General features: G+C 39.4%; 1 protein-coding gene across 1 annotated transcript in view; it reads right to left on the minus strand.

Annotated features, from left to right (window-relative positions):
• PIEZO2 (piezo-type mechanosensitive ion channel component 2) overlaps positions 1–8,963 on the minus strand; it is an 861,527-nt gene that overhangs the window by 226,932 nt on the left and 625,632 nt on the right. The window lies entirely within an intron of this gene.

Raw genomic sequence — 8,963 nt, forward strand, 5'->3', positions numbered from 1 at the left:
ATAATGTGTGTGTGTATACGTAATTATACAAGGGAAAAAAGTTTGTGGGAAATTCCATTATCATTTAATTACCAGCGTGGTAGTGGCCAGAACACAGCCCCTACCTTATGAACAGAGTCTTCCTGTATCATCCCTCTTTTTGGTTTACAGACTGGAGTTGCAGAGTAAAACAATGCTTCTCAAATAATGCAGTAATTTGTATGTAAATGCTGTCATAAAGGGAGAAGGCTACACTGTAACCCTCTCAAGTTCATGAGGCATTCTGCTTCCTTAGCAGCAGGCTGATTGGGGAACAATGAAGGTAGGAAGAGAGGTAGGAGGACAATCTAAGTTATAGGCCATAAAATTATTAACAATATTAAATTTAAATGAAGTGTGTGCTTAATGTGTTAGTAAGTCCACCTAAAGAAGCAAAGTACAAATTCACAAGTTCTCTCCGGACAATTACAATACAAAGGGAAGTCTCCAAGTGTTTAGTTTTTCTCTCCTCTCCTTCATTGTGGTCATAAAAGTTAGCTTCATAAAACTCAGGCTAAATTTGGTATGATCCTATTCATGAACCACTGCCTGAAAAATACCCTAAAGTCTCAAGCAGAGCATTTCCCTAGAGAATTCCACAACTGGTCTCATTTCCCTTCTCCAAGACCCTGAAAATTCCAGCTACACTGGGCTATGTAGAGTTTACCATGAAAATTCTGTCCCTTTGATCTTGCTATTCCTTGTTGGATCAGGGTTCTTTGTAGACAATTGTGACTTTTCTGGAGTTACTTAATCAAGAATTAAGGGAACATGTACAGGGTGAATTTTTCCACCCCTTGGCAATGCAAATCCCAGGAAGCAGGTCAGACTGCTTCATAGACACTTCGGTTTCTATCAGAACAACTTTGTTGTTAAATGCTTTTGAGTCTGTTCTGACTCACAGCGATCCAGTATTGGGTTTCCAAGGAGCAGCTGGTGGGTTTAATCCACAAACCTTGTGATGAGCAGCTCCACACCAGGATTCCCAGAATAACTTTGTTGTTGTTGTTCTTTAGTGCCTTCGAATTGGTCTCAACTCATAGTGACCTTGTATACAATTTCTTTTGAAATCGTATAATAAAAAAGGCTTTTGAAACCTTTGTGGGAGCAGAAAGCCTCAACCATGGACCTTGTGATTCATAGTCCAGTGGTTACTGTATGGAGCCAACACACTCCTGTAATCACTTTGCTGTTGTTATTGTTGCTAAGTGCTGCTAATTTGGTTCCAACTCACAGAGAACCTGTATAGAGTTTCTGAGGAGAGTCTGGTGAACTTGAACTGCTGAGCTTGCTGTTTAAACTGACACTGCAGTCCAGCGCATTAACCCATGTGTCACACCAGGTTATATCCCAGTACATTCATTCATTTGTAACTATTGTAGGGGTCACTTATGAGCCCTGATGTTAACCTGTAACAATTAGTTTCTTACTTTTAGCTCAAAAATGTTTTATATTTAATGTCAGTCAATACTCCAAAACCAATTCCCCAAACTCCTCACTTATATTCATCTTCCTATCCCTTTTTATTATTGGACATCCTTGATAACAGCAAGCTTCAGTTAGAACCATGCTATCATCTCTGGGAAACTGTCTATGATTTTTCCCAATCAGAAATTGATTTGTCCTCCCCTTTACTTCCACAACAACTGCATTTTAAATTATAATTTGTAATCCTATTATTACTAGATTATGTGCTTATCTTTCCTCATTTTATTCCTAATTCTTTCAAAAAATGAATATGTATCTTGTCATGTATTTATTTCTGGATATGACTAGGCTCTAAATGTAAACATATTTAATTGAAATAAATAAAAGCAGAATAAGTTATACCGTTAAATTATAGTAGACAATTGTAGTTATGGTTGTTGTAAGCATACTGGTTGTTGTTGTTGTTAAGTGCCATCGAGTCGGTTCCGACCCATAGCGACCCTGTATAGGGTTTCCGAGGGTTTAATCTTTACGGGAGTAGAAAGCCTCATCTTTCTCCCGCGGAGCGGCTGGTAGTTTCGAACCGCTGACATTAAGGTTCGCAGCCCAATTCGTAACCACTACGCTACCAGAGCGGTATCAATTCACAGCGAACTTATATAGGGTTTCTGAGTCTGTAAATCTTTCTGGGAGCAAAAAGCCTTATCTTTCTCTGGAGGAGAGACTGGTGGGTTTGAATCTGACTTGTGATTAGCAGTCAAGAGTTTATCCTACAGAGTTGCCAGCATTCCCTGTAGCTATTGTAGAAGCAGAGAAAAAAAAGGCAATATTCATATTTTTGAAAAAGAAAGAAAGAGGGAGGGAGAACAGGAAAAGGGAAGAAAGAAAAAATGGAAAGGGATTAGAAAAGAAAGAGCAGATAAACATGAGCATTCTAGAAGTTTTCGGAAAACATTGCTATAGTCTGTACCCCAGCAACTATGATTTTAGTGCTTTCAGTTTGGGAAATAATACACAGAGTAAAAGCACAGGGGCAAGTCAAAAAGTATTGCTACCAGGGTTCAAGTTCATACATGCATGGTTTATTCTAAACAGACAGAATGTGTTTATAAACACAGTGCTGCGATCAGTGGGTGGCTTCAGACAAGTGCTCTTATTAGGATGCCTTCATAAACAAAGGTATACTCACAACAGTGGCTGCCAAGATGATATTCTGGGCCAGTTAGATTCAAGACAGAAATGTCAGTTAAGAAAACTATGGCAATAGTTCTCTTGAATTCCAAAGGGGTAGTCTTGATAGATTTTTTTTCAAAGGACACAGGACAATATGGTGACTATTTTTAAAAAATAAAGGTTTCTATGATTTCTTAGGGAGTCCTGGTATGGAATTGTTGGATAAAACACTGGACCACAAGGTCGGTTTGAATCGCAAGTTCAGCAGCTCAAACCCACCAGCTGCTCCTTGGAAACCCTATACAGGATCACTGTGAGTCCCAACTGAATCGACACATGATTTTATTACAATACTTTTTTACTTACCCTCTTAGACTCATTCCAAGAAATGTGTAACACTGCAAGGATATTTCAATTTGTGAAAAGTCTAACTGGGTCATATAAACAAACAAACAAACACACAAATAAACCCCAAAACATCAAACTTACTGCCATTTAGCTGATTCTGGCTCAAAGTAACTCTGTATAGGGTTTCTGAGTCTATAAATATTTACTGAAGCAGGAAGCCTCCTCTTTCTCTTGCAGAGTGGCTGTAAGTTTGAACTGCTGACCTTGCAGTTAGCAGCCCAATGCTTACCTTATAGCACCACCAGGGTTCCTTTGGGTCAAATAGAAAAGGTAGTTACTTTTGTTCTCTAGTGAAGTCCAAGAGTTCTGGTGTGGCACTGTATGACAAGCAGTGAACTGCTAACCACAAAGTTGGCAGTTCAAACCCACTAGCCACTCCTCGGAAACCCTACACAGGGTCACTATGAGTCAGAACTGACTCAACGGCACTGAACAAGTTAACAACATTTGGTTTCTATCAAGAACCTTTACTTTCTGAATTGATCAGTAAAAAATATATATATGGTTAGGATATAAGACAAGTTTTACTGTTTTCAAACTGAAAATTCAAGTTTATACTCATAAGTAGGAAACAATTAGTGACAAAATGCCCAATGGAACAAAATGGGGATCCGTCTGGATGATTCCTGCAAGGTGCTACAGACTGCATTTGACTCAGGTATAAAAATTTACACTATGCCTTTCAATGAAAGAGACCATTACAGAAACAGAGTGGTGTCTCTCATCACATCCCTTTGATCCTTCCTCTGCTGGCCCCAGGTGGGCAGCTGCTGCCTTGGCTCTCTGCTTCTCCAGGAACCTATTGTAGCAGTCTCTCATCTCCCATTCAGTACAACCCATGCTGTAGTTATGAATTGAGAGGGTCATTGTTTCTCCTTGCACATGTTGACAGATTTATAAACCTCCACCTGTGCCCAGCTTCTCTCCAGACCACATCTGCTCTATCTCCTGCACTCCAGGAAAGAAATATATAATACTACAAATGTCATACATTTAAATTATTAGCCTTTCCTTCTCAAGGACTCGGAGCTCTTTATGACCCAGGCTGCACCATGAGATAGGGAGGCATAGTGTTCACTTAAATGAACAGGCAGCTAGGTCTATAACATCTAAGGTGGTTTTTAAATCCTCTCATGAAGCCAAGAAATACATTTTTTTTTCCCCAAGTAGGGTAAGATGATTATTTGGGGACAAATAATTCTCAAGAGAAAACAACCATTTAGTAATCTCACTTTTAATTTCAGAACCTTTAGTTGATTGAGACAGCAGAGGTATGAAGTGGAAGGAAGAAACAGAAAGAGCAATAGCACAGGGGAGGAAGCTGCTTCTTATGATGTTTGACAGTCTGAGGGACAAACACAGGCTTTTGCTCAAGAAGTAGCCTAACAGAGAACAAATGCTCACAGCAAGAAACATTCACACACACACACACACACACACACACACAGTGGACGGAGAAGGGCAGCTTGGACATTGGATACTCAAATGGGGATGGGGGGACTACAAAGGCAAGAAGTGACTGGCTTACAAGCTTTCAAGAGGGAACCTGGTGCTAGGGAGCATGGCGGAAGGCAAAATCTCCAGTAGGTACTATTCAATCTGTCTGGGCAGAGCTGATGAAAGGAGATACAGATGGGTAACTCGTGATACTGTAGTGATTAATGCTTATCAGGATGGATTATGAGGGTTGGAAATGTAAAGGTAGAAGTTTTGTAACAAGGAAGGGAGTGATTAATTCTCCAGGATAGGAGTGGAGGCCTCTGGGACTATCAACAGAGAAGAGCCGAGGGTGGGACCCTGCCCAGAGAAACAGAGATGCCTGAGATGGAGACAGTGATGATGATGTGGAGTGATGAAGCGACTGGCGACCTTGGACCCAGAGAGGGAAAGGAACTGTGGGCCAAAAACTGGGGGGAGGAGGGGGAAATGTAGGGGGCAGGTTTCCCTTTGGGTGGTTGATGATGCATGGAGGGGATTGGAACCATGGCAGTGAGATAATATACGATGGAATAAATGTAAAACTGAAGTTCCCCATGTAAACTATCATATAATTCACAATAAAACATTAAAAAAAAAAAAAAAAAAAGAAGTAGCCTGACAGAGAGGTGACCTGCCAGAATTGACTACTGAACTGGAAGGGGACTAGCTTCATAGTTTCAGTTCTCCAACCATTGTCCCCATCAAGGGTGCCAATGACAGAATCTGAGAACTCAAAGACTTGCTTTGGTGAACTCCCATGCTGGGTATTCAGGATGTCATAAAAGAAAATCAGGGACCATAGTCAACATCATTGCGATTGCCTCAGTGGGGCACCCAGTAACAGCACTCATTAACAAATCTCATAACTCCCTATCTTACTTGACCTCAGAAGACAGTTCAGGAGGTCCCACTCCTGCAAGTCCTTCCTGGCTCAGAGGGCAGTGCATGCATAGTGTTAGGGTTAATAGTGTTTGAAAGGGGATAGTTAGCAGCAACGTCAGTTGTTCAGAGAAGACTCCTAGTGGAGTCTTTTTAAAACCATGGGTTTTATGTTAACAATTTAAAAAGATGATGATTTAGGTGGTAAATATTTTATTTAATATTCTTATTTTAAAGCACACCCCTAAATGAAATCACCTAGCATAAAGTCACAAAAAACTTGTGAAAATTAGAGGTTGTCTTTAGATAGAAAGAGCAGGAATCCAGATAGGAATTCAAATCTTCCCTGTATTTATAGCTATGTTACCTTGAGATCACATTTAACCCCTCCTAAGCCTGTGGCACTATGGGTTAATGAGCCAGACTGAAAAGCCATTTGAACCTCAAGGTCAGCAGTTCAAGCTCACCAGCTGCTCCTTGGAAACCCTACACAGGGTCACAACCTGTTTCAACAGCACTTGACAACAACAACAACAAGAAGGAAGACCAGTTAATACATTTATTATTCAAATTTACGTACCAATCACTAAAGCCAGTGATGATGAAATTGAAGAATCCTACCAACTTTTTCAGCTTCAGTTTGATCAAACATTCAATCAAGATGCACTGCTAATTACTGGCAATTTGATGCAAAGGTTGGAATAAAAGAGGAAAGAGCAGTATGGAAAACATGTCCTTGGTGATAAAAATTATGCTAGGGATATACGACAGAATTTTGAAAGTCCAATGACTTATTCATTGCAAATACTTTTTTTAAATAACAAAAAGATGACTATACAAATGGACCTCACCAGATGGAATACACAGAAATCAAATTAACCATATCTGTGGATGGAGATGGTAGTTCCATATCATCAGTCAAAACAAGGCCAGAGGCAGACTGTAACACACTTGTTGTGGTTATGTGCTGTTGAGTCGGTTCCGACTCATAGTGACCTTGTACAGGGTTTCTGAGGCTGTAAATCTTTACAGAAGCAGAAAACCTCATCTTTCTCCCACGGAACGGCTGGTAGTTTCAAACTGCTGACCTTGTGTTCACAGCCCGATTCGTAACTATCAGTAGCTATTATGCAAGTTTAGGCTGAAGCTGAAGACAATAAAAACAAGTCCATGTGAGCTGAAATATGACCTTGAATATGTTGTTGTTCTTAAGTGCCATTGAGTTGGTTCCACCCCATAGCAACCCTGTAGTGTTTCTGAGGAACAACTGGTAAGCTTGAACAACCGACCTTGCAGTTCAAACCGACCTTGACGTCCAGCATATTAACCCACAGTGCCACACCAGGACTCATGACCTTGATTATATCTCATCTAAAGTTAGAGACCATATCAAGAACAGGTTTGATGCATTCCACACTAAAGACTGAAGACCAGAAGAGTTCTGGAGTGATGTTAAAAACATCAGACAAGAAAGAAGAAAAAGACCAAAACAGATGTCAGAAGAGACTCTGAAACTTGCTCTCCAGTGTAGAGATGCTAAAGGAAATGGAAGAAATGAGGAAGGAAAAGAGCTGAACAGAAAATACCAAAGGTCAACTCGAAAAGGCAGTCAAATATTAGAACAAAACATAGAAAGACCTGGAGTAAGAAACCTAAAAAGGAAGAAGAACACATTCAGCATTTCTCAAGCTGAGGGAAGTGAAGAAAAAACTCAATCTCTACTTGCAATAGCGTAGTGGTTACGAATCGAGCTGCGAACCTTGTCAGTGGTTCGAAACTACCAGCTGCTCCGCAGGAGAAAGATGAGGCTTTCTACTCCCGTAAGGATTTACACCCTCGGAAACCCTGTACAGGGTCGCTATGGGTCGGATCCGACTCGATGGCACTTAACAACAACAACAAATACTTGCAATATTGAAGGATTCGATGGGCAAAATATTGAATGATGCAGAAAGTATCAAAGAAGATAGAAAGAATACAGAGTCACTGAACCACAAAGGAAAGGTTAACGTTTAACCATTTCAAGAGGTAGCATATGATCAAGAACCAATGCTATTGAAGGAAGAAATTCAAGGTGCATTATAGGCATTGGCAAAGAACAAGGCCCAGTAATTGATGGAATACAAATTGAAATCTTTCAACAAAATGATACAGCACTGGAGGCACTTACTCATCTATGCCAAGGAATTTGGAAGACAACTGATAGGAAGATACATATTTTTGATCATTCCAAAGAGGTGACACAATGGAATGCAGAAATTATTGGACAATATCATTACTATCAAATGCAAGTAAAATTTTGCTAAAGATAATACAAACATGGCTGCAAATGTACATTGGCAGAGAACTGCCAGAGGTTCAAGCCAGATTCAGTAGCAGATGTGGAACAAGTGATATCATTGCTAAATTTAGATGGTTCTTGGTTGAAAGAAGATAATACCAAAAAGATATTTATCTGTGCTTTATTGACTCAATGGCTTTAAATTGTGTGTATCATTACAAGATATTTATAACATTAAAGAAAATAAGTATTCCAGAACATTTCATGAGTACAATGAGGACCCTATACATAGACCAACATACAGTTGTTGGAACAGAAAAAGGGAACACGGAATGTTTAAAATTAGGAGAGGTGTGCACTTGGGGTATATTCTTTTACCATATTTATTCAATCTGTATGCTTAGCAAATAATCTGAGAAGCTGGATTATATGAAGAAAAATATGGCATCAGAATTTGAGGAAGACCATTGCCATATGATACAACCTTGCTTGTTGAAAGTGAGGAAGACTTAAAATACTTACTGATGAAGATCAAAGACCACAGTCTTTGGTATGGGTTGTATCTCAATGTAAAGAAAACAAAAATCATCACCACTGGATCAATACGCAACTTCAATATTAATGGAGAAAAGACCAAAATTGTCAAAGACTTCATTTTGATAAGATCAACCATCAAAGCTAATGGAAGCAGCAATCAAGAAATCAAATGAGGTTTTGTATTAGGCAAATCCATTACACAAGAGCTGTTTAAAGTGTTTAAGAGCAAAGATATCAGTTTGAGGGTTAATATGAACCTGACTCAAGGCATGGTATTTTCAATAAGCTCATATGCGTGTAAAAGTTGGACATTGAATGATAAAGACCATAGATGAATTGATGCATTTGAGTTATGGTGTTAGATAAGATACTGAAAGTACCAGGGATTGGCAAAAGAACAAAACAAATATGTGTTGGAAGAGGTATAGCCAGAATGCTCCTTGGAAGCCAGGATGGTCAAACTGTATCTCTTATACTTCGTAGATATTATCAGGAAGGACCAGTTCATGGTCCTTGTGGTTCAAATTGACCTTGCAGCACATTATCCCAAAGCACCACACTAGGTCTCCAAGTGATCTATAGATATAATGAAATTCCAATCCAGATTCCAACATCATTCTTTAAAGAAATAGAAAAATTAATCACCAACTTTACATGGTAAGGAAAGAGACCACACATAAGCAAAGCATTACTAAAGAAGAACAAAATAGAAGGCCTCTCACTTCCCATCTCAAAACCTACTACTTAGTTGTTGTTGTTA

Source organism: Chrysochloris asiatica, unplaced genomic scaffold (assembly GCF_000296735.1).
Source record: "Chrysochloris asiatica unplaced genomic scaffold, ChrAsi1.0 scaffold00122, whole genome shotgun sequence".
Classification (NCBI taxonomy): Eukaryota; Metazoa; Chordata; class Mammalia; order Afrosoricida; family Chrysochloridae; genus Chrysochloris; species Chrysochloris asiatica.